This window comes from Crocodylus siamensis, chromosome 2 (assembly GCF_052110815.1).
Source record: "Crocodylus siamensis isolate JL-2025a chromosome 2, ASM5211081v1, whole genome shotgun sequence".
Classification (NCBI taxonomy): domain Eukaryota; kingdom Metazoa; phylum Chordata; order Crocodylia; family Crocodylidae; genus Crocodylus; species Crocodylus siamensis.
Window position 1 is genome coordinate 102,685,352 of NC_143396.1, and position 23,443 is coordinate 102,708,794.

The 23,443-nt window shown below is 41.9% G+C and overlaps 1 long non-coding RNA gene across 1 annotated transcript in view; it reads left to right on the forward strand.

Annotated features, from left to right (window-relative positions):
- The first annotated feature begins 488 nt into the window (after positions 1-488).
- LOC149870584 (uncharacterized) overlaps positions 489-23,443 on the forward strand; it is a 67,147-nt gene continuing 44,192 nt past the window's right edge. Inside the window, exon 1 of the long non-coding RNA XR_016440464.1 lies at positions 489-642. This is a non-coding gene — a long non-coding RNA (uncharacterized LOC149870584). The remainder of the gene's footprint in view (positions 643-23,443) is intronic.

Here is a 23,443-nt window from a genome sequence, read left to right on the forward strand (position 1 = left end):
TGTCTCATCTCTATCAGTGGGACTTTGCCATGCCCTGACTGTTTTGATGGGCCCTGCCCCAGTCACCTACTGGGCTTCTTCCCTCTGTGAAAGATCAAAGCCTTTGGTCTCAGATGCCAATGGCAAAAGTTCAAAGGCTAGCACAACATACTCTGTAATTGTAGCTCTGCACCATTACTCCTCTGTAGCTAAATGTAAAACACATGCGTAAACACACATGGCCAAGCCAGCATGAAACCTGAGCAGACAAAGAAAAGTCTGTTCGCAGTTGTGATTGGCAACCCTTTAATTATTCATGCTTGGCATGCAGTAATAGGCCACCCTGTTAAGTATAACTTCGAAAGAATTTCCGCCCAAAGCGGAGAACTCCATGCACGCCCAGGAAACACAGTCAGCTAACTGGCCATTCGCGGACATCTCCCCGCCACCATCTTTCTTCCTGGCAAACCCCCTCCCGGCTGGCTCATCTGTCTTTCTGGTCAAAAGCTGTTGGCAGTCTGCGGACCACAGTAGCTTGTGTGAATCGCTCAAACCTTGTATCAAGCAAGTCTCCAACCCACGCTGTAATCGCTGGGTAGCATAACATCTGCATGCTGTAACTGAAAAATCAACTCTTCTTCCTACACTGCAACCATCGGTAGAGTAAGTAAAATAAACTCTTATCAATAACCAATACGCTTTGAGTTACCTAACTCCTACTCACCGGTAGTACCCACCTGTCCGGTTACCGATCCTACTCATGCCAAGCTGGTCGTGCCGAGCTAGGCTCGCAGGTCAAGGGTGCACCGGTCGTCGGGCACGACACCCTCTTGCTCCATATTCCTCAAGTATCAGTCATTTTCTCACTTTGAAGCTGAGCCCACTTGGGCTCACGTGGGGATCTTGTGGGGATCTCCTCTTCATCCCTTTTCTTAATCCCTCCCCCCCCAGTCCTCCAGGAAGTAAATAAAAATCAGGCCCTTCTGGCCCTCTAACTAAAGAAAAGGGTACTTCCCTATTGCCTGGGGCTATTAAGATGCAGTGGGCACGTTTACATGAGATACTACATAGCTGTAGCCACGAGCTATAGTGACATAGCATCAGTGGGCATGAACCGTGACGCTGACACTGCTGCTCAGTAGCAATGAGTGACTGTGCAATATGGACAGAAACAATTTGTGTGCCACTGAGTAATGGTGGTTACTGTGCTGTCTGGTACATGTGTAGATGCACCTGCTGTCCTTTTGAGGCTGAGATCTTCCCAGGCCTTTTCTTGCCTGCCCTGCTTGTACACTCTTAAACCTCTCTTGGCTGTCTTCTTAGCAGCTGTCTCCCTGCAGAAGTGTGTCTCCTAATCTGGTGGTTCCCCCTTTCCTTTCCTTCTAGTTTCTGTTTGATCAGCCCTGGGGTGGCTGCTAATCAGTTGCCCAGGTGTCCCTCTTTAACCAGTCTGGTCCAAGGGTGGTTTCCCACTCCCTGTTTGTTAATCCTCATGGTAACCTGTCCTGCACATTTCATGGCTCCCCTCCTCATCCTCTGCTCTCTGCCACGCTGTCTCTGGAGTTAAAGACTCCCTTGAGATTCATGAAGGGTACATATAGATGATTTTGTCTTTTAACATATGTGGATGCCAAATAGTACAATGCAAAACAGTGGTCCATGATCAATAGCATTCTCTAAAATCAGCCTCCTCTTCTCCCAAAATATTATTTTCAGAGATCCATGTCTGAAGGTGAATAAGTAAATGTCTCCCAAATATTTTGGCAGGAATATACACAAGGCTAATGGGGCAATAAGATGCGGGCTCTTTTTATCACCATTTTTAAAAATTGAGACTATTATGTTTTTCAGTCCAATGCTTTGGATAAATGCCTTCTAAAATATTAAACATTTTGGTCCAAATTGGGCATCGACAGTCAATTAATTTCTTGAAGGTTTTTGGGGGGAGAAAATCAAGGTTGAGGGCCTATACATTTTTCAGTGTGGATATATATGATCTTACTTGAGGTTCAGAGATAAGATAATGATCTACTTGTAGCTTAGCAGATAAAATTTTCTTCAACAAGAAGCTACCATTTCCTTCACTATGTGCAGATGAGTTCTTAAATTCATTTCTAAAAAATAGGACCCTTGTATCTTCAGGGATATACACAACAGAAATTATATTAAACTGTTTTGTCCCTTTGGCTATAACTTGCCAGAAACATCAATTATTGTTATTTTTCCCTAGAGTGGCTAAATCTTAGTGTTAACACAAGCTGGATAACATAGATCAGAGGTAATTCTGCCCTGAAGTGGTGTAACTTTCAACTACCTAACCAGTACTTTAAAACTAGTTTCAAGTGTTAATGTGCTGACAGTCCCAGTTTTAAGAGCTCTAGAAGCCACCCAAAATTACTGTGTAACAAGGCCCTAAATCTTTTGGCTAAGGACCATGTGAATCTCTGTTTCATATTGAAAAAGTTTTCACTTTTATGTGGAGAAAAGTTGAATAATAAAATACTTTGCTTTCTTAATCTTTATTTCTGTTTCTATTAGAGCTATGATTATTAAAAATAGAGGAAGAGGTTTTTTACTTGTCAGATTCAAGTCTGTTACTTTATCAAGTGTAATAAAATCTGTTCAAGCTTATAGGCCATTTGTAGACAACACTTTTTAGTGGGTTTAAAGCGGGTTAAATGCCTTTTACACCACTCCATGATCTGCTGAGGGTTTTTTTTTCTTCCAGCAGGACTGAAGGAAAATCCCCTCATCTTACATTCACATATATTGTTCAGCATTAAACTGCTGCCAAAAGCAGCATGTGCTCATTAATGGACTATGAAGTTGATTTAGATGCAGCCAACTCTGAGCATGACTGTAAAACACATGGCCCATATGGGATAAACATGCTAATAAAAATCTACCACAAGGTTAGGTTAGTGCAACCAGTGTGAATAAGATACATGGTAGTGCCCAATGATTACAATCCCCATCAATGTAGATCTTTTTTTAGCCATGCTGCGCCAGTACATTGAATATATTTTGCCTTCTTCATTCCTATAGCAGAGCTATGCCTTTCTTTCCCATTTCCAATGATTCCTGTTTCTTCACCACCCTTAAACATCTGGCACCACTCTTAAACATCAATAAATGGGGCCCCAAACAGCTCACCCAGAATCCTTCTGTCATCCTCTCTTGGTCTCTAAGATATGATTAGTATTGCCCCACCCCAACATGAGATGGTTTTCCTGTGCCTCATCTGTATATACATTCTTGGAGGATGCCAGGACTCGAGATAAGGACACCCAGTTCCAGTCATGAGTGGGGAGCTAATTAGCACAAAGATGCTTTTTGAGGGTATCTGGAGTATGCATACAAAACAAGCAGAGCTGAGCTGTGAGGTTGCCATGGCTAATACTCTTGACACTACTGGGGCCCAGGCCAGTGAGCTAGATGGTAAATCATGAGCCCTTTGGCTTTGTACTAATATCATGCATAATTTGTATTGTAATATAAGTAAGAACAAAAGTGCTACTTAAAGATGTGTTTATGAAGTGCCTGTGCTACAACTTGCAGCAGTTTCAAAAATGGAATATGCATCAATTCCAGTTGATACAACTTTCTGGGTGCTATATGCAAATGACTACAGACATATTTATTTCAAAATTAGAGTTTTTAAATTTGCCCCTCATGTCTATGTGTTCAGGGAAAGCCAGGTTGAAGAGTAAGGAGAGGGGGAAGGGGCTGTAGGTGGAAGAAGTTAGAGCAAGGAGGAAAGGATTACCTGACCACCCCTCCACCCCCGTATTTATTTTCCCATTTGTGGCAGTGGGAGGGGGGACTAATTCAAGGCCTTCCAATAATTAGCTCCTATACCTGTAAAATTATAACAAGTTTATACATTTTCCATATATAGAATCTAGTTATTAGTGAGTTCTTTTATATGCCCTGTGTTCAAGTAAAGAGAGAGAGAGTGTGTGTGTGTGTGTGTGTGTGTGTGTGTATGGGCATGTGTGTGTGTGAATAAATATGGTGTACACACACACGTGTGTATAATGTAATGTGTGTATTTGTGTCTCTCTGTCTGTGTATAATATATATACACTTAACTAAACATAATAATTACTTTATTACAAGGAGTTGTAATTTCATGGGATAATGTTATTTTCAGATCATCACCAAAACCCTGTGTGCATAAATACTGGTAAGCCAAACATATTTATGTTGATATACAGTCACAATTAATATCTGGATGCTAATTGCTGACCATTTGGGAAATTAACCATCCATCTATTTTCATCTTGTGACTATAGTAAAATACTGCCACAAATCACTAACTGATGAAAGTAGCATTGTTTATAGTATCATTAAAAAGGGTAACTGTATTCTTTGGATAGCAACAGTTTCCTGCATGACTATCTAGCTCTGAAACCTACTAGATCACACAGGGGAAAATAAATACCTTAGTGGCAGGAGAATATAATGAGAGGCGCAGGTTCTCAGTAGCACAGAAAATTAAGCCAATAAGTGGTCAAAAAATCTAAATATGTACATAGAATGTAAATATGTCAAACCTTTCCACCCACCTTTACAATAATCAAAGGCACACATTTCTCTTAATATTAATGTAAGTGATATTATATATGTTAAGTTTTAAGATGTGGTCAAACAATATGAACCCAAGGAGAAAAAAAGGAAATGGAATCATCTCTTATTTTTGACAAACTCAAATGCCCAGTCAAATATGTTACTATCTTTCTAGAAATGGGGTCTCTCTTTGCATACATGTGTTTAGAAAATTTAGGATTAGGTCACTATTAGAATTATAATTGAATGTTTTAATTTGCATTCATATTCTTTTTGGAGGAGAAAAAAGTAAATAAAAAAATTATTATTCCCCACAAAATGTGGAATTAGTTACATTTTCTTTACTTCTTCCCATTTCTTTCAAATGTCTAATATCTACACCTTACAGTTTCATTAACAGTATTTAAAAATGGAATCTCTCAAATATTAACATTGTCTTAGAATGGCTTAATTTCTAGTGAGAAATTACTGTACAATATCATGGTGTTTAAAGCGAGACACAGAAACTATGCATTAGAGTAGAATATAGCTTAAAGGCAATGAATTTCAGTGACTCAAGAAACTGAATTCTGAAGTCACAGTTTTTCAGGATCAAATGGCATTAAAATGTGGATTTCAAATAGATTTAAAAGACAGACATACAGTAGTATCAGCAGTAGCTCACTGAAAAGACCCTACAGGCTTTAATACTGCACGTAAGACAAGAAAGCTGTAGGGATCTGCTGGAATAAATTGGCCTGAAAAAATGAGAGACTCAAGGAGTTGAGCTGGATTAACATAATTTTCAATGAAGTTCACTTTAGGATCATTCCCAATTTTTATTATATATGTTGACACTGACATTTGGCAAATATTATCGCAGTCTTCAGTCTCTTTCTTGGGATCTATGTTTATGATCCAGAAAAGTGATACAGCTTGAGAATAAAAAACTTAATAAAGCATTGATCTCTTTTCTTGACATAGAGCCCTTACAATGATCTCATGACCTTTTGCCCAAATGAAAAGCATACATTTGAAGGCTGTTCATACAATAGCTTCCCTACAAAGACTTTCCATTAGTGGCATGTGAAGCTTCAGTTCATGATACAATTCAGAGACGGTTTATCCCGATTCAGAGGCCAAATCATCAAATCCAAATTGAATCAGAAGAGAAAAACAATCCACCTCTGAATCAATTTGGAGCCTTCATATTGATTTGGAAGGCAGTCTTTCAGGGAAACAGAAACTGAGAACAGGGAGGGGCATCAAGGGGGGAAAGACTGACATCTCTAGCTGGCCAGTGTCTGTGATCTTTCCCTGAGCCCCCCTTCCAATCATGGTGTTCTGGAGGGAGGGACACAGAAATGGCATACAAGCCTCTGTCTGCAGACTTTCTGTGCCTTTTGTGAGCGGCTTCTGCCTGAGTAACAGCATCTGAAAGGTACTGGACTGGCTTGGCTTCCTACCTAGTCAATCTCCTATTAGTTTCTGTTCTTGGAAAGGATTGGATATAGCTTACTAACTAGAATCCCTCTAATTATCCCTATCCAATCCATTTCTTTCAATTTATATTTGTTCTTGTGATTTTTCTTTCCCCCATGCATTTAAAAAGGAAGCTGTGTTTTCCCTGGCAGTGTGATCCATTATTGTGCAGGGAAGCATATATACTATACACGCTCACACACATACATAATAGAAGAAGTCAGATAGAGATTGTTAAACACAAAACCTGGCAGGGGAGAGAGAGGGGCTAGGGGGGTAGGGGGAGAGCTAGAGCTGCAAGTTCCTGCCCCCCCACAAACACAGACACATCCTCTTTCCTGGCAGCCGTGAGTCGTCTGCTGCCAGTGGGATCAAGGAGGTAGAAGCAGTACCTGTCCCTGCACCTGCACCACCTCCCTTAACACCATAAATAGGTGCCAGCAGCAGAATGACAGTCTTGTGTACCACAATTTTATCACTGAGCATGAGCCTCCCACTGCCAGAGGAAGAGCTGGATCTGAAACCACAGGATCTGAGCATCCTAGGTAAAGAAATACTGGGAACCAAAGGGGAATCAGGGTTTGTGCTCCCCACCCCTCAAAGTTCACTGAGAGCCGGTTCCCCTTTTCAAGAAGGCACCACAGAGGAGGTTGTGGAGGGAAGTGGCTCAGCTGAGTCAGTTCCTCTTGTGTAGCAAAACGCCCAATTTTTATTTATTTTATTTATTTTAAAATGCATTCCCTCCCCTTCCCCAACCTTTTCTGACATTTTCTCTCCCTCTCTATTCCCTAGATAAGTATAAGTAAGCTAAGATGTAGGATAAGCTTTAACATTTTATTTTAGGTAGTAAGTTTTATTTTTCTCTCCCCTCTTTGCAAATAAATATCCTGCTATTTTGATATAGATATCCACTGTTTTATAAGTGATAATTATTATGTTTTGTATTATTTTTTTCTTTTTACTGCTTTTATATTGTGTGATTACTGTTTTAGGCCTATATATGTAATTTAGCATAAGTCATGTCAAGTTTCCATCTTGGAATGTCAAGCCTTGATCTTATCCCCCTGCCTGGTTGTGTAACTCATGGCTCACACCTACCCCTCCTATGTAACTTAGTCACTGAATGAATGGGGATGAATGAGGGTGCTTGAGAGACAATGGCAGTAGGTCTAAAAATAGCTCCCTCTGAATGCCCAAACCTTTAGCACCAATACATGGACCAACAACCCAGCCCTTGGAACCACCCTCAGCATTCAAGAAACAAAAGATGATGCAGCCCAGCATTGTGCCAAGGCTGTACATGCTCAGTAAGAACACCTGGAACCCTCTGGAATAAGACTGAGCTTGCCTGGACAGGCCCTCCCCATAGCAGAACAGAGGTAGTCTGCCCCATAAAAGTGGTAGGGAAGACTGACTCCTTGGGTCAGTCTTCTCCATCTGGACCAGCACCATGCCACACCACCTATCCACCCAAAGGCCCTGCCAGCAACCTCCATCTGGACAACATCTACTGGACAAAGACCCCTTTTCAGCTTGGGTAGATAGCTATCACCCCCCACCCCCTCTTCAACCAAGGACTTGGACTCTGCTTCTCTTCCCTACCTGAACTCCAAACCTTCCACTGAGTCTCTTTCTCCTGCAGCCATTGTGCGTGTCTCTGTGTGTGTGTGTATGCAGCTAATTGAGTTCTGTGTTTGTATATGTGTAATTGTGTCACACCTTCCTGTCTAACTGTGCAATACTGAGATCCCAAGAGTTGGCCTGACCCCACAGGGCAACACCTGCTGTTGCGCCTCAGCCTGCTGAGCAGAGTGTTAAGGCAGGATCCCCATGCTCAACCCAGAAGCAGGGGATTGGGATCATATAGCGTGGGATCATATTGAAGTAGAAAATCATCCCAAGTATGCTATCTGCCAGCAGTGCCAAAGGCAGATCAGCCGGGGCAAGGAAATGAAACATTTCACTACCATGATGACGTGCTGCATCTCAGGAGGCAGCACCCCTTTGCCCTTGTTCCTCATCCTGGCACCAGTGGGAGCATGCCCAAAGGGAAGTCCTCTCTGACTTTAAAGCCACCATCCCCCCAAAACAGAGGCAGGCCACCTTGGAGCAGTGGGGAAAAGCCACAGACAAAGAGGGGCATGCTGCAAAGACAAACAAGGTCACCCAGAGCATTGGCAAGTGCTTGCTCTAGATGGCCAGCCTTAGTTGAGCAGCCAGGGTTCAGGCTGCTCAGAGTGCTCATGTCCCCATCCTACCAAGTGCCTGCATGCACCACTGTAGCAGGGCACTAAGGTGCCTGCTACTGATAAGTAGTAATGTGGGCTCAGCTGCCCATCACCAAGGCAGCACAGGTGTGGGTTGCCAAGACAACCAGTCTGGTCAGCTGACCAGAAGGGGGCAGGCCCTGGCCTTTATAAACAACCCAGGTTGAGGCCAGAGGTCAGTTCCCCTCTGGCAGTAGAGGAAGAGGGAGCTCTGTTGGAGCAAGCGGAGCAGAACATAACAGAAATTCTGATAGCCGGAGAGCATCTGCTTGACAATACTGGGTGGAGGAAACTCTGGTAAGGATATATGTGAAGGATAGCCAGGATGGCTTGAAATTTATGTTGGAACCGAGGAGTTGGAGTTTTTGGTTTTGCTATTGTATGACACCGGAGGACCGGGCAAGGCTGTAGGGGTTGGAGGAGGCCTCATAGGAGCTCCTCAGGAGTGTGTGGGTGGGGGGGTTCCTAGCATCGGAGAGTGGCACTGCGTTTTGGGGTGTCCCGACCTCGGCCCCAGTGTGGGCGATTATCTGGAGGAGCTCAGTGTGGGTGCATGCAAGAAGCCCCAGTGGGGCATAAGACCCAAGAAGGCAGGTCTGGGGCCAGGTAAGGCTGGGGCCACCTGAGCCCAGTTGTGAGAAGCCGAGTGAGCATAAGACCCGAGAAGGCGGGTCTGGGACTAGGTAAGGCTGAGGCCGCCTGAGCCCCATTGTGAGGAGCCCAGTGGGCGTAAGACCTAAGAAGGGGGTCTGGGGGCCAGGTAAAGCCAAGGCCGTCTGAGCCCCGATTTGCAGGAAGCGTGAAGCATGGCCCCAGTGTGGGCAGGGAGTGCGAGGCCCCAGTGTGGGCAGAGAGAGTGAGCAAGGCCCCAGTGTGGGCAGGGAGCATGAGGCACAGGCCCTGGTTGGGGGCAAGAGTGCAAGGAGTGTGAGGCCCGGGGCGGGTGATGGCATAAGAGACAGGCCCTAGCACGGGTAACGGTATTGAGGCCCCGGTGCAGGCAATGGTATAAGAGAGAGTTCCCGGCGCGGGCAATAATATAGAGGCAGGCCCATGGGGAGACAGACCCCAGTGAGGGCGGCGGGGCCCGTGGGGCAAGGCAGGCCCTGGTGTGGATGGCGAGAGCCGCAAGGCCCCAGTGCAGGGCGACGGTACAGAGGCAAGGCCCCAGTGCAGGGCGACGGTACAGAGGCAAGGCCCCAGTGCAGGGCGACGGTACAGAGGCAAGGCCCCAGGGAGGGCGACGGTACAGAGGCAAGGCCCTGGTGCGGGCAAGAGCTGCGTGGCGAGACAGGTGGGCACGGAGACAAGTCTGGGGACCTGTTAGGGCACGGGCGACTGTGGGACTCACGCATAGCCCCAAAGGTCAGAGTGCACCAGGCGGTTAGACCGAGCCAGGATACATCCAGGCCGTGCCAAAGAAGGTAGAAAGGCAGCCTCCCTTGAACATATTAACATCAAAGTTGTGGTGGGTGAGATAAAGATGGTGGATTTAAACCGGCTTGACATGGTAGCCAGGGGGCACTAGGGGAGTTCACAGCACCCCTAGAGGTTGCCCTGGCACAAACGCCTTTAGGAGGATGGTGGTGTCCTCCCTATATGAGGCAAGCAGGGAGTACTTGAGGGAGGAGCTGCACAAGGCAGGAATGCAGGTAGCCTTGCACTTCACCTCTGACATCTGGAGCAGCCAGGGTGGAATCCACAACTACCTCTCCCTGACAGGGCAGTGGTGCAAGCAGTCAGGCCATTGGTGTGCTCTCCTTTAAGCCTTGGTGTTGGATGAGTACCACATGGCAAGGGAAATCATGGTGGCTATGAACTGCATGGTGCAGTGGTGGCTTGTTGAGCAGGCCGAGCTCATCCACAGGTTCATGTTCACCAACAGTGGGGCCAATATGGTCAAGGCGGTCCATGATGAACTTCGTTGGCATCTGCTGTGTGGCACATAGGCTGCAACTCATAGGGATGTCTTGGAGAGGGACAGGGCTGCTAGTGGTAGTGCCATCACTACCACCCAGCTGGTTTCAAAATGCACCAGAAACTCATGGACTCAGTATAGACATTGGATTTATGACACGCTACAACATGCTGGACATCTGACTCCCCAGGTACCTCTCCACTTTTACCTTCTACCTCCACCTTCCCCCCCTCCCCTCCCCCCAGCCTGTTTCTTGCCCCCTGATGTCTCCATTTCCACTTTCACTGACTGGCTTTCTTGCCTGCATTGCATGCCAGCCTCTGGCTTCTTTACCATTCCTTCCATCCAGTAACAGCACACACACTGACTGCAGGTGCTTCCTCAGCCTGACAAAGAGTTTTTAACCTGAATGCTTGCTAAGATATCTTTCTTTAACTATACAGTTGATAGACTAAAAGATACCAGATTGACCCAAATAACCTGGTCTGTCAGTGCCATGTCCTTAAACCAACACCTCTAGTACCTGTCCCCATTCAGCTGACTGGGAGGACTCACGGCACTGGGCAGATCTAAGCCCCAGAGCTAGGGCTGGCAGGGGGAGTTCTTTGGCAGCTTCTGGAGAAGAAGCTCCTGCAGGACAGGAAAGAAAGTCTCTGGTCTGTAACAGTTTGGCTGCCTGAGATGCTGCTAGTTCTGCTGTGCTGCAGTGCACTGCTCACCTGTTGCTATTTAAAGTGGTGGACTGGACTAAGGCTGGGGCACACTACTGTGTCATGTAGAGGCCTCAGTGCCAGTGAGGGCATACCTTAACCAGCACATTCTGAATGTATGCTCACCTATAGATATAGGGGGGATCATGTTCAAGAACCTTTTTCACCTGATTGAGTATTCCCAGTACTTCTTAGTTACAGATTTATTTTGGAATCTTTTTCCAAAATTCTATCTCAGACCTAAGTCATCTTCCTGATATATTTCTGCAAAATGGGAACAACAATAGCAACAAAATTTCTCAATGAATTGGCATTAATAACTAGATCTGAAGTGGTTTAATCCCCTAGTGCTGAGGGGATAACAGGAAAGTCTGTTGTGACCAGGAGATGAGTTGGTAGGGAATATTTTGATGAAAAAAATTTAATCAGAAAATGTTGATTCACTTGTGTGCTCCCCTTGTGTGCTCAACCCGGTACAACAGGGTCTTGAATTTGATTGCTTCCATCTTTGCAGGTGAGCATCCAACCACTGATCTGGCTTTTTTTTACAACTACATTGTTTCTCTCAAAATATTAGTGTTTGTAGAATTAAAATACATGTCAAAGTTGTTATTTTCACAAAATGAATTTCTTACTTTTGGCTATTCCTTGGAGTCATAAGAACAGATTCTTGGCTACAGTGTAATATAGACAAACTTTCCATGTCTGAGAATTGCAAATTGTTGTCTAGGGATTTTTTTTTAACTAGAGAAAGGCATATTTAACAAAGTTTTCCATTCTAGAAGAAGTCTAAATGAAAAAACAAGAATCCTTTGTTTCCCCCAAATGGAAAAATTGGTGAGATTTGACCAATTTAGACACTGTAATATATATATCGCAGATACTATAGAAAAAGCAGCATGTTTGTTTGTGTTTTTGCCTCAAAGCAACCTAATCACTTAGAGGCAAACTGTAATTATAGCTAAGAAAAGATGTTAGTTTCTTTCCTATAGCCTTTCCACATAATATTATAGTGTTGATTTTAATTTACAATATTCTTCTTGACTACATTTGAATGAGAAGAAAAATATATCTTCAGTAATGGCTCAGGTTTCGTTTTGTTTTTTTTTCTATATTTCTGTGAGTCACTTGTTTCAAGGTCTTTATTAACATAATGCCCCGATAAAAAGATTGTGAATATTTGTAATTTCAAAAGAGATGGTAGAAGTTGGGAGACCAAAACACTGCCCTATCTTTAATACTCTTTATATCTGTTTGCAGATTCTAAGAAGCTTTTCACATTTGTTTTCCCTCCAGACAAATGATCCAGTGCCAGCTTTAAAAAAATAAATTACAGAAGCAAAACAAGCTTTCAAGAATAAAGCAGTACTCATGCAAGGAAAAGGGGAAATATGAATGTCAGTTTTGTTTTTCTAAGGATTATTGTGAGCAGGGGAGTAAGTAACATATTTTTAAAATACTAATTGATCCATTTCAAAAGATTTTTTTTTCCAGGTAAGTTTGGAGTGTTTCATAACCATGACTATTCAGGAGATGTACAAGAATTAAGGTTGATTTGTTAATATATTTTATTGTACCAATTGTATAGTTGCAAGAGATGTTAGACAAGCTTTTTGGCATAAACAACCCTTCTTCAGGACAAGAAAATGAGCATTTTGTTCCCCAAAGCTTTTCTAAACTCTCCCCCAAGCATATAATTGGTCCAATAAAAGATATTGCCCAAACAACCTTGCTTTGCACATTTTATTTCAGGTAGATAGTTTTTTGTCCACCATCTATAGTTTGAATAACTGCAATGCTTCCTTCTGAAGAACTGGGGGGAGGGAGGGCATACAAAAACTCAAGAGCTCAAATAAAAGATGGATGACTTGGCTATTGAAGGGCCAAATCAAATTGAACTTGAATCCCTTCCTTTTCTTTTAACTTCTTAAAAAACAAACAAAAAAGCCCCATTATTTGATACTTTGAGGTGGTTCCTAGAGAAATTTGCTTCTTTTGCTGCAGCTAGCCAATATATATTACTGCTGCCATTTAATCAACATGTTCCTACTTTAGTTACTGCTTTATTTCTGTTTTGAACTCTTATGTACTCTTGAAGTCTGCTGGAGGGCAATTTTAAGGAAACAGAAATATTGGACCAATGCTTATTTGTTTATATTCTTGCGGAAGAAATGCCTGCGACACTTCCTTGTTTTAAAATCCTTCAGGTGTTTTCAGTACATTTGATAGACCTGTGAACCATGGCCCATTTTTCTTTGTCACTGGTCTACATATTGTTCTACAAGAACTTCCCGGTGTTAAAGAATATTTTAAAGTGGCAAAACTGACTTAAATTGGCCATCTTAAGTAGAGTATGAATGATATATACCATATGCTGTCAAGTAAAAAGACTACTGGGAAGAGATGTGGTAGAGTGTTTTTGCATACAACCTTGCTAAGTTAGCAAGGAAGGCTTTAAGCTAACTTTACTGGGAGGCAGAGAGAAAATTTTAGAAGTAAGGAAGGGGCCAGGGAACCTAGATAAAAGCTTCATAGCATGGCAACTGTTGCCAGTTGGGAGGCATGTGCCCCTGCAGCAACCGGTCAGCGACTGGGGTGGGGTGTGTCACCACAGCCACTCTCACTGACCAGGAAATGGCCGCAGTGCTTCTGGAAGTGCCCATGGTGCTTTGTTCAGTGCTCTCAGTTCCTGGGCAGTGATTGATCTTACCTGGCCCCTTTGTAAGCATATAAGCTGTTAGCCCCTCTTGCTAGGCTGGACTTAGCTCCCTCTAGGCATCAGCTTTCTCCCTGGGGTTTGGGACCCCACTGGGCCTGTAGGAACCTCCTGCCATCTTCTGATGCCTGAGCTAAAATGGAGGCAGCTTAGTTCTCTCTACTAGTCGCATGGCTCAGGCTGTGGCCATGTAAACTTCTCATCAAGGCTGGGCCACATCTGCCAGTTGGCCTGCTGTCTGCAACGCCCCTTAAAGTGGTGAGCACCAAAGGTGCTCTGCCAGAGCATCTTCACACATGGTCTGGGTTGTTGCTTTAATTAGAGCTGCTTTAATTAAAATGCCCACAATATCTCATATATTCAGTGTCCTGTGCTTCAAAATGGCAGCAGGGGCACTTTAACTAAAGCTCATTCAATAAGCTTTAGTTAAAGTGCCCCGATGCCATTTTGAAGGGTGGGGGATGGTGAATACACAAAACTTGATTGTGTGCTAATTAGAACATATCGGAGCATGTGTCTGGCATGTGTGTAGGCAGATATTTAGATATATCTGCCTTTTGGGCACAGACTGATTTCTATGGAGAGCATTGTATAGTATTGTTTTGGGGAGGGGGGGAATTATTTGTAGAACACTCCCTTCATGACAAAGTTGGAACTTCTTCTATTCTATGTCACGTTGTTTGATCATACTCTTTATCACTTGCTTTTTTTTTTCTTCCCTTTTGTAAAATTCACTGTGTTTTCTTTTCCTTCATGGCCTTTCATTCTTGTTCAAATTTCAAGCCAAATAAACACATGATCAATATTTTTCAATTCTGTTTATCTCTGTGTGTCTAAAATCAAACCCTTGGTATTACTTACTCCAGAGTCTAGAATGGTTTTCTTTCTTGTCAGTTGAAATACATGTTGAATTGGCAAGTGATTCCTTGCCAGATCTGTAATCATGCATTACTTATTGGCTCTCCAGTGTGTTTTGCATAGCTTTCCATCCATTTAATTTTATTGCTGTTTTTTTTTAAAGTATCAAATTCTATATTTCATATCTTTTTCAGAGGAAGCAGGTGTGTGTGTGTCCCACCTTTCCTAACTTTCCTCTGGCCATTTGCTGTCAAAATGAACTAACTTTGATATGATTTAAGTAGGCTTTCTATTGTTTTTGTGCCTGCCTCTGAACACAAAAAACTAATGGCATAATAAGATGATTGCTGATAAAGTAATTTACTATTCAATATGTGCATGTATATGCACTGAACAATAAGCTATACTTGAATGGGGAGATGGTAAAGATTGAACTGATTTGTACTATTGCCATAGAAAGTAGAAATAACAAATGACACCCATGGCACCAAAAAAATTCGGAGAACATTGGTTGGTTGTCAAGCTTTCTTGCAATTCACCTGGTTCTCTTAGCTCTACCCTCAAAAAATTATACAGTGAAATATTCACTATCATAATTTATTGATAATATATACTTATTGCAGCACTTAATAATTTAAAGTGAAATAAATTAAAATTTTACTGCTTGCTGTTTTATAGAATTAACATATCTCACAGTTTTCATACAAGAGGCAAGTTTTTAGTGCATGAGGAAGGGTTATTAGCGTCCCATGAACACTAATGGAGTAATACAAATAAATATCTCCACTTTTTATGTCCTTCTATTTAACTTTGATACTCAGTTAAGTTGTATATAATAAATTACGTAGAATATACTAAGCAATTAAAGTTAAACAATTGATAAAATAATTTGAAATTTGGCATATAATTGTATATTTATTTACAAATTTAAAACTTAAATTTTAATCTTAAATCTATAGTATGTCACATTTTAGACACGTTTCTACCTGAGATTTTTCTCTGACTTATCATATTGTGCATATAATTAAAATAATATTTTTATAACTCTACTTGTAATAAATTTCATAATAGTAATTGATAAAAATTCCTTTTAAGGAATATAAAAATGCCATACTTATGGGATATAGAATACTATTCAATCAACTGTACCTCTTTTTCTGTGGGCACAAGTATTACAATATAATCATTAATTAAATAACCCATTATTATTTTCACCAGACCCTTGCCTCACTTAGTGTGCAGATTGGATAGCACACAGTTAATGATGCAGCTGTTCTATATTTATTTTTAATCTTCATTGTTCAGTGAGTGAATACATTCCCCCATTCATTTGCCAGTCTCAAACATCATGTTGAATGAGGGATGAAAACGTCTGGATCCCTGTCTCCTATTTTTCACAGTCCTTCCTGCCTATTTAAAAACCCAATGGGCCCTGACTCATATTGACATAAATAGGTATTCATTTAAGATTCACAGCTTGGAAACACAATTTACCTCAGAATACAGCACAGCTATAGTGTATACTCACCAATCCATTATGTACCATGCATCATTTTATCTACTGTCCATATTAAGGGTTTGATCCTGCAACTTGCTGAGCACTCTACTTCCAATCAGTAAGGCACATAGACATAAATAGCCACAGTGACATAAATCTGTGAGTTAACAATGTTCTTCACTTTAAATAGGATACTTCCCATAAAAACAATGGCACTTGTGCCTAACTGCTTAGCTGAACCAAAGGCTTCGTTTAACAGCATACAGAAGTTAGATCGTTAGGGTGAAATACCAGTCCCACTGGAGTCAGTTTTAAAATGTATATAATCATAGAAAATTAGGATTGGCATGGACCTCAGAAGATCATCTAGTCATAGCAGGACCATCCCCAACTATATCATCCTAGCCTGGGCTTTGTTTAGCTTGGTCTTAAAAACCTCCAAAGGTAGAGATTCCACAGCCTTTCTGTGTAACTTGTTCCAGTGCTTTACTACCAACCTCATGAGACAGGTTTTTTTCCTAATATCTAAAATAAACTTTTCTTGCATCTTGTTCTGTCATCTGCCACCACTGAGAATGAAATAGCTCCATTCTCTTTTGAACCCCTCTTCAGTAGTTGAAGGCTGCTATTAAATCCCCTTTCAGTCTTCTCTTCTCCAGGCAAAACACAGCTGTGGCAGCATAGATGGGAAATCTTGTGTCATGTACAAATGCCAGGTCTCCCTCAGCTTCAAAAGTCATGTGTCCCATCCCCCTAATCATTTTCATTGCTGTCTGCTGGACTCTTTCCAGTTTATCCAAATCCTTTTGGGGGAATGAAAACTGGACACACTACTCCAGATGTGACCTCCCCAGTGCCAAAAAAAGGGGAAAAATCATTTCCTTTGATCTGCTCAGGACACATTTACTAATGTAGCCTATATGTTGTTAGCTTTCTTCACAACAAGGGCACACTGTTGGCTCGTATATTAAACTTATTGTCCACTGTAACCACCAAGTCCTTTCCCTCAGAGCTGCTGCTTATCCAGTCAGTCTTCAGTCTATACCGTTGCATGGGATTGTTCTGTCTTAAGTGCAGGACTTTGCACTTGTCCTTATTGAACCTCGTGAGATTTCTTTTAGTGCAATCCTTCAATTTTTCCATGGGCCTCTGAATCTTAGCTCTACCCTCCAGGGTACTTATTACTACACCAAGCTCAGTGGCATCTACAAGGTTGTTCAGGGTGTACTCCATTCCATCTTCCAGCTTGCTGATGAAGATACTGAACAAAACCAGCCCCAGGACCACTCCCTGAAGAACTCCACTTGATACTGGCTGCCAACTAGACATTGAGCCATTGATTACTACCCTCTGAGCCTGATCCTTCAGCCAGTTTTCTATCCATCTTACAGTCCATTCATCCAACCCATACTTCCTTAGCTTGCTTGCAAGAATGTTGTGGGAGACTGTAACAAAAGCCCTGCTAAAGTCAAGGTATATCATGTCCACTGTTCTCCCCACATCCACAGAGCCAGTTATCTTGTCATAGAAGGCAATCAGTTTTGGTCAGGCATGACTTGCTCTTGGTGAATCCATGCTGACTGTTCCTAATCAACTTTTTGTCCTCCAAATACCTAGAAATGGATTCCTTGAGGAAATCAATTCCCATTGATTTTTTTGTGGCCAGAATTTCATCCTTTAATTTGCAACATGGAAAATGCACAATGAATGAAAAAACCCTTAAAATCTGTACTTTTATTTTCTGAGCACAGTTTTGTGGGTACTTGGCCTAATCAAGGCCAAAATGTTATATGTTTTGTAGAGTTGATGTTTTTTTAATAGAACTGGTGGGAAAAGTTCTGGTGAAACATGTTAGAGTCTAATCTTCTAATTTACTGAAGCAGAGTTGTTCTGAGACGATGTTCTATTTTGATGAAGTTCACACTGATACTATGCTTCCACCAGAAACTTTCTTGGATTGCTGTCAGTATGTCCTGCCAATTAGCCTGAGCTTCCAGCCTCTTAACTCTTTCCAGCCTGTTTATCTTGATCACCAAGAGCCTGGAAGTCCTGGAAGCCTCAGAATCTTGGAAGAAACTTCTTTTTCCACTGAATAATAATTTGATGGGAATTTCCTGACTAATCCCAATAATTATTTTCAGCTTTTTTTTTCAGAATAGAGTCAGAGCTGCTCAATGTGGAGACATACCTAGAGTTTCTTGAGAATTTTTCATCAGAATGATTTGCTAACAACAAATGCAGCTTCATCAAGACTTTGTTTATAAGTCTTTATTTCTACTCAGAACCCTTTATTTTTCCTCCTAGAAAATCAAAATGAAGTATTTTGCCTCACATAAGTTTGACCTGAGATATAACACAGGGTTAATTATCCCAAAATGTTTAGTTTCAAATGATTTAAAATAAATAAATTACAGTTTATCTAGGCCACCTTATGAGAGTTAAAATCCGTATCTCCATTTTTTCCTAATGGCTGAGGTCCTTGGAGGATTACTCAGTCTCTGCCATATGTACCCAGCTGACAGATGCGTGTAGTATATCAAGGTAGTCATCTGACTTTTGGTCTGCTGAAGATATGAATCAGCCACAGAGGTGAAAGACCCCTTTATACGCTTTAGGTCAGGATCCCTAACTAGATTACATTTCCCATGATGGAGATGTAACACTTCTTAAGCAGTAAACAAAACAGCTTAGTCAGCTGGATCTGGTCTGAATATTAAAAACATAAGTTAATTAAAAGTAACTTAAAAGAATGTGAATATTAAAATATTGATTTTTTTTTTCCAAATTTCCATCTTGAGAAAAATTATATTTTAAAAGGAACTGATTTTCCAAACCAGCTCAGAGATGTACTGTTTTTGTCCCAAGGTATTATGATATATAGCACATCAAGAATTTTAAAGCACCACCCCACCTCCCCAAATCTGTTATATTGGTATTGGTGATATTTGAAATTCTTAAGCCTAAATTGTAATAGATGATTATGTACTGAAGTGGCTAGTGTGCAAATGTATGATTTCTTTCTGCTGAATGATAATGGTGGTTCTCTTTTAGTTTGGCTGGCAGGTCCATGGTTTTCAAATCAGAAAATCTGATGTACATCCCTACTCTGTAATTAAATTACAGGTTTATGCTCTTCTCAGATTGGCATTAACAGTCTCTCTTCTTTATGTATCAACCATATTTTATGATAACTAAAATGACTCAGTCAACTGGGTTAAATAACATCAGACCTAGAGCATTAAAGAGATTCAATGCCAGGAGCCAGGAAATGATAGCTTCATGTTTATCTTTTTCAAGTATGGATTTCTGACTCTGTATCCAAGTTTTCTATCTCAGCTGTCATTGTGTATCTGGGCCAACATCAATGGTAAAGTTTACTTTTTCTGTAAGAGTTCTATATTAGAAGTGGCACTTTTATTTTGAATAATTTCCCATGTGTAGCTATTGATTCTGCCAACGGTGAATTTTTTAAAAAATCCTATGAATTACTTTTGACATTTTTACACAGGCATAAAATTGTGTTACATTTCTTAAATGTTAAACATCAATTAGTTCCATGTACTCAATCCCCCTGAAGTAATTATACTTGTGTAAGAGAAACTCGCAGAACAGCCAAGGGCTGAGCATAGCGTACTGTATAAACCAGAGAATAATTGTCTTGCATGGTAGTGTCAGGAAATGTTAAGCGATTCCGAGCTGAATGGGTTTGCTAATGTCATTTATTTTTTTAAGTCATTTCTACTGAGAGTAGGGAAGATCACAAGGTTTGTTATGTGCAGTTAAGGAGGTGGAAAGGAATCATGGGTTTCTCCACCAAGAAATAAATAAATAAAGCACTCCTCCATTCTCAGTAAGTCATCCTAAAGGCATCATTGAGATATAAAGATCCAGTGTTATCTTAACGGTGTCCTAGTTTTATGTAACTGAAATAACAATAGCAAAGGTTTTGGGCAATGAGCTATAAAACAAAGTTTACTGTAGTTTTTTGCTGAGCAGCATGCAGATGTGATGAGAATGTATGCAGTATAATAGAAAATATGTAAGGTAATATACAAAATGTACTTCAGAGGGGGAAAAGTTGTCATGGTATACATTCAGGAGGCTAAGGAGTATATAACAGTCTTCTTTATCTATTGCATCATTTTGCTTTTTCCATATCTCATTTTGTACTTTTTACATTTCTTATACATCACTGTACAAATATAGCATTATCTCTCTCCCACTTCAATTGAATATTTAAGTCAGAATGCTTTCTGTCATTCTTGATCACTGAATTCTGTGTTATAGAATCACAGAGAAGTAGGGCTGGCAGGGACCTGTAGAGGCTGTGTAATCCAGCCCCGTGCCTGAGGCAGGATCACCCTTATTCAAATCATCCTATACAAATCCATCATCTAACCTATTATTAAATCTATACAGTCAAGTCATCACAATTACAAGACATAAAACCCTCATCTGCGCCAGATAAAGCAGTGGGGACTATAGCAGCTAATGTTCTGCAGCTGCAAAGATTGCTAAAATATGCTTGAGAGATCTAAGAAGTCCATGTTACAGGGCAAACCAAAATCTTTCACAGTCTGTATCATTCTACCTGGGGAGAGGGGGAATTCCTTCCTGGTCCCAAATATGGTGACCAGGGTGACCCTGAGCACAGGGGCAAAATCCTCTATCCAGGAATTTTCGCGTTTAAGTTTCAGCAGGAGTGTTGGCACACCCCATTAAAAATCTCCAGCCTTAGCTGCAGCTAACACCCGGAGCCTATGAGAGGCTTTAAAAAATTCAGACACATGTAGCAGCAGGAGAGGAAAACTTTCACTTCTGGCCCCATGTGGCAACCAGCAAAGCCCAGAAGCGGGAGGAAAATCCATAATAGAGCATAGGCATAACTATGCTTACATCGTCCCTGACCAATGCCTGCCCAACCTGTTTTTGAACACCTCCAGTGATGAGGAGCCCACAACTTCCTTAGGGGTCTGTCCTACTGCTTTATTGTTCTAACAGTAAAGATTTTTTTCCTGATACTCAATTTAAACCAGTTTGCTGCAGGTGCATGTTTTCCTCTCTGTAGCAAGACAGAAACAGTAGTTCCCTCTTCTTTATGAAAGCCCTTCAGTTATTTTAAGACAGCTATCATGTCCCCTCTTAAGCAGATTTTTAGCAAGCTGATTATGCCTATTTCCTTCAATATTGTGTTGTGGCATGGGGCCCAGTACTTCCCTCCATGGCAGTGGTGGCCACTGGGAGGCACCTGCTCACTATTACCCCACCCAAGTACTCCTGGGGGGTGCCACCACCACAGAAGGAAGCAGCAGACCCCACACAGCTTAGAGGCTGCACAATCTGGCAGCAGCTCACACAGGCAGAATCCACTGGGGGAGGGGGAAGGGGAAAAAAAGCTGAGGAAAAGAAACAAAAAAGGGGTGAGGAGCCTTCCTCCCTCCTCACGCAGCCTGTCTGCATCTTCCCTGTCCAGGGGGCAAGCTGCCAGTAGGCCTTCAGCTGTGTGTGTGTGGGGGCAGTCCATTCCTCCACTGTGGTAATTTCCTCTGGGCAGCACCCACCCATTAGCACCCCCCCAGTGGCAGTCCTGGGGGGTGCCACTGGTGCAGAGGAAAGCATTGGGGCCCCCTGCAGCTCAGGGGCTTCTCAGCCCACCAGAAGTTCACCCCTTGCCATGGGAGATGTGGGCAGTCTTGGAGGGGGGGAAAGGATCAGGCCCCTCACCAGCTTTTTTTTTCCTCTGCTGGAGCCTGGCCACAGGGGTGGGGGAGAGGGGGGTAAAATGACGTGGGGCTGTCACTGTTCTGTTACAGTGATGGAAGTCCCTAAATTGAAATGATGTGTTTTTAAGCGACACAATTAAAAACCCACCAATCAAAAACCCACTGTTTCAATTTAGGGAGAATTAAAACATTGTCACATGTATCAGCAGCCACAGTCTTTTGTGAAAACTGAGGCAAAGTAGTTCCACATACTTTAAATCTTCTGTTAAGAGTTTGCCTTAGTTATCACTCATTAATATGGAGGCACTGGTTGCAACTTGTAACTGAAGAGTCATTGAATTGTTCAGTTTGAACAGAGATTCATCCCCTTTGTTAAGTATGGAAAATAAATATACCACTTACTCTGAATACGGTGTGAATTTTTTTAGAATCCAGAGTAACTCATAAGTTAATCAGCAGGGTCGTGCAAAGTTTTGGTCACTGATTCAATTTTGCAGAAATTCAGCTCGATATGGTGGCAGAATCTCCAAATCCAAATCAATTCAGGAGACCCTTTAATCTCTTTGAATAGAATTGGAACCCTCCAGAGAGATTCAGAAAGATTTGACAATTCGGCCATAAGCACAGCTTTAAAATGTTTTTCTACATACTTCAAGAAGCCAGGCAGCTCATGAATGCTTCAATGGTGGGGCAGATGGAGCATCCCACATGAGCATGGGGGGGTCCCCAGCATGCTCAGCAGTAAACCCAGAAGTGGACCAGAAGCATTTCTGGTCCACTTCCAGGTCCACCAAGGAGCATGGAGGGCCTCCCCTGTGACCCTCCTGGCTCAGTGACTGGTGTCTCCTGGGTCTGCAGGAGCACCCAGGGTCGCCCTGGGGCCAATTGCCAAGCCGGGGGAGCTTGGGGGCCCGCCCACATGCTTCCTGGTGGACCTGAAAGTGAACCAAAAGTACTTCTGGGTCCACTTTCAGGTTTGCCATCAAGCATGCAGGCCCTGCCTACCCATGCTCCTGTGGGACGCTCCATCCACCCTACCATTGCAGTGTTCACCTCAAAGTTTGTAGAAAAAAAATTTAAAGCTGTTTCTATGGCTGAATCACTGATTCTCTGAATTAGCTAAATCCGAATCTGAAGATTTGTTGCTGAATTGAGTCAGGGACAGTGATCCAAATCAACTAATTCCATCACTGTCCCCAATTTGGCTGAATCTCAATCTGAATCAAATATAACCCGTTTTGTACACCCCTGTTAACCAGTTTAACCTATGGGTTAAAAATGGATCCTTTAAGGTATTTATTACGATATAAGCAATGGAGCTTTTTTGTCCCTAATTATCTTATTAATAAAATAAACTGCCTTTTTCAAACTTTATTTTAGATAAAACTCACTGAAGTCTTTTACAAATAGTATATCTGAACTTTTTTTCTCCTTGACGATGATCCTGTTCTTTCTCTTTTTGCAGAACCTGAAAAATATTTTTTTTCTGGTAATTCTATGAAGAACCAATAATTTTCAAAAATGTCATCTTTTATTTGATTTTTCACCTCCACTGACTCTAAAACCCCGCCCTTGCATAAGATGGCTAATATTTTCTTCTGACTCTTGCATTGCCCCTCTCAAACTTGTGATAGGGTAGGGGGCATTCATCTTTCATGAGGGGAGCTTGGTTTCTCTGCCTTTGGAGGGCTGCCTCTGGCCTGTGTCTCACCAAGAAAAAAATAAATCATTTTGAAAGAGAGAA